A 3,565-nucleotide genomic window follows, 5' to 3' on the forward strand; every position below is an offset into this window, starting at 1 on the left:
TTAATTTCCCTTACTTCTTATTTATTTTTTGGTTTGATTTATCTTGTTATAATAGGGGAAGTTTGAGGCATCCCACTAATATGGTTTTACTACCTATTTCCTCCTTAAGCTCCTTTAGTTTCTCCTTTAGAAATCTGAATGCATACCATTTGGTGCATATATGTTGAGTACTGATATTTCTTCATTATTTATACTGCCTTTCATCAAGATGTAATTACCTTCCTTATCTCTTTTAATGAGATTTATTTTTGCATTAGCTTTGTCTGAAATAATAATTGCTATTCCTTCCTTCTTTGTCTCAGTTCCAGCCCAGTAAATTCTGTGCCACTCTCTTACTTTTACCCTGTGTATGTCCACCTGCCTCAAGTGTGTTTCTTGTAGACAACATATGGTGGGGTTCTGGTTTTTAATCCATTCTGTTATTTGCTTCATTTTTATTAGTGAGTTCATCCCATTCACATTCATGGTTATGATTGCTGTGTATGTCTCTCATTTTGACTTCTTCCTTTGATTCTGCCTTTTCTTTTATCCCTCTTACCCTCCCCTCCAACTTTATACTTTTAAATCAGTCTCCCCCCTTTCCCCTCTGTAATGTTACTCCCCTAACTGCCCCCTCCCCTTTTATTTATTTCCCTCTTACTCTAGTGCCTTTTAAACAAACCCCCAATTTTCCCCTCCCTTATATTGCTCCCCTCCCCACCAGCCCATTTATTACCCTTCTATTTCTCTATAGGGCATGATACAATTCTCTGCCCCAATGGATCTGATTGTTCTGCCCTTTATGAGTCAATTTCAAGTGCATAAGATGTAAGTATTACCTGTCACCAACCTCTTCCACCCTTTCATTGTATTGGTCTTCTCCTCCCCTTGCCCCATGCACTTCTTTATGAAATATACATTTGCCCCCATTTTATCTCTTTTCCCATTTTTTTTAGTATTATACTACTTTTTAAATCTCTAGTTTTTAATATATTTTTAACATATCATCTTATACAGTTTGTCACTGTATCCTATAAGTATACTTCTTCTAGCTACCCTGATGATAATAACAATTTTTAAGAGTTACTAATACAAATCCTTTGAAATTATTGGGTCCCTCAAAAATTTTTTCTCCCTTTTTAATTTCCTTCTGGTGATTCTCTTGAGTTCTGTGTTTGGGCATCAAATTTTCTGTTTAAGTCAGATCTTTTCTTTAGGAATGCTTGGAAGTCTTCTATTTCATTAAAAGACCATACTTTCCCCTGCAAGAATATAGTCAATTTTGCTGGGTAGTTCATTCTTGGTTATAGACCCACTTACCTTGCTTTCTGAAATATCATATTCCATGCCTTCTTGTTCTTCAGTATGGATGCATCCAGGTCCTGTGTTATCCTGACTGTGGCTCCATGATATCTGAATGGGTTTTTTTTATCAGTTTGTAGTATCTTTTCCTTGGTTTGGAAGTTCTTGATCTTGGCTATAACATTCCTGGGCATTGTCAATTGGGAATTAATGCAGGAGGTGATCTGTGGATTCTTTCAATCCCTACTTTACCCTTTTGTTAAAAAATATCAGGGGAGTTTTCTTGGATAATTTCCTATAGAATGATGTCCAGGATTTTTCTTTTTTCATGACTTTCTGGTAGTCCAATAATTCTTAAATCGTCTCTCCTGGATCTGTAGTTTTATTAATGAGGTATTTCATATTTTCCTCAATTTTTTCATTCTTTTGATTTTGCTTTATAGTCTCTTGCTGCTTTGTGAAGTCATTTGCTTCTAGTTGTTTGATTATAATTTTTAAAGATTGAATTTCAATCCTGACTGTTTGATCATCTTTTTCCTTTTGGTCTATTTTTCTTTGTACTTTCATTTTCTTTTCCTTGTTTTAAAGCTGGTCAAATTCTGGCTTTTAAAACAGTATTTTCTTGTTTTAGTTCATGTGCCTCTGTTTCCAGATGACCTATTTTGCCTTTTAAGTTCTTTTCCCAATTTTCTTCAGCCTCTCTTGTTTTGAGTTCTTCCAAAGCCTGTGTCCAATTCAATGGAGTTCCTGAGTTTTTGCTTGGTGTTCCTTGGACCTCCGCTGTTCCATTTGTTCTTTGTTCATTACCTGGATAGAAGCTGTCAATTGTAAGTAACTTTTTATTTTTCCATTGTTTACTCATATTTTTTCCTTCTTTCCCCCCATCATTGGCTGTATTCTTGCTCCTGTTTATTTGCTGAATCTGTGGATTTGACCTATTCAGTCCTGAAGGGACTTCTTCTCTGCTCTGCTGATTAACTGGATTAGGCTGATGGAGCTGACCTGTTATATAAATGAACCCTGAGGCCAGATCTTCCCCAGGTGCCAGCAGAAGCTAAAGGTGAAGGTAAAGGTATAGAGGCTGAAGGTAGTTACCCTCGTCCTCCTCTCTTCTTTTCTGCCAGCCACTTCCCTGCCAGCTGCTTGGTCAGAGCCCTAAGCTTCCCATGGTGGTACCAAAATATTCTGTCATGGTCGCAGCCTTCACCCTGGGATCCCAGTAAGCCAGATTCTTACCATGGGTCTCAGTATGATAGGTGAGGGAGGGGTGTTGGAGGTTGAGCTTCTCTGCCCTCTGAAGGCTTCTTTTTTTTAAACCTTTACCTTCTTGGAGTCAATATTGTATATTGGATCCAAGGCATAAGAGTGGTAAGGGCTAGGCAATGGGGTTCAAGTGACTTGCCCAGGGTCACACAGATGAGAAGTGTCTGAGGCCAGATTTGAACCTAGGACCTCCCGTCTCTAGGTCTGGTTCTCAATCCACTGAGCTATCCAGCTGTCCCCTCTGAAGGCTTCTTATCTGCACTATTGATAGACTGGATTAAGCCAGCTGAGCTGATCTGCAAAGATGAATGTGCCCTGAGGCCAAAATCTCCATAGGTTGAGGCCCAAGATGTAGGAATAGTGGCTTAAGGCTGAGACCAGGCTGCCCTCCTCTCTGCCCCTCTCCTCTAGCTGTCTCCCTGCCAGCTGTGATCAGATTCCTGAGCCTTAAGTAGCTATGGTAGCAAGGCACTCTCTCCAGGCTAGATCCCTCTCCCCAAGACCCCAGCAACCACATGAGTCTCCACACAGTAGGTTGGGGAAGGGTCCTGGAACATTCCTTCTTTATTTTTCTTAAACATGAGAATTCAACCTTCTTGTGTACCTTTTAAGTTGAATTGAGCAGAAAGATCTCCAAGCTCTGTCTTATTGTTGAATTTGTTTTTGTGTCCCCCTCCAAGCACTTTGTTTTTGAAACACAGTGAAAGGGTTTTCACAAAGGATTCGACTTTTGCTTCTAAGCTGCCATCTTGACTCCAGGAAGTCTGTCTCATCTCATTAGTTTTTAATTTTGTTTTCCCCAATTCTATATAGATATAATTTTATAGTTGTTTTTTGAAATTTTGTAATCCATTTCTCTCCCTACTCATCTCTCTTCCAGCAGATAATATGATATTTAATATACAAGTGCTATCATGCAATACATATTTCCATGTTTGTCATGTTGTGAAAGAAGACACAAAGTACCTTTACAAGAAAAACACTCATGAAGGAAATAAAATGAAGAATTGTATGTTTCAAG

Source organism: Monodelphis domestica, chromosome 2 (genome assembly GCF_027887165.1).
Source record: "Monodelphis domestica isolate mMonDom1 chromosome 2, mMonDom1.pri, whole genome shotgun sequence".
NCBI classification, from domain to species: domain Eukaryota; kingdom Metazoa; phylum Chordata; class Mammalia; order Didelphimorphia; family Didelphidae; genus Monodelphis; species Monodelphis domestica.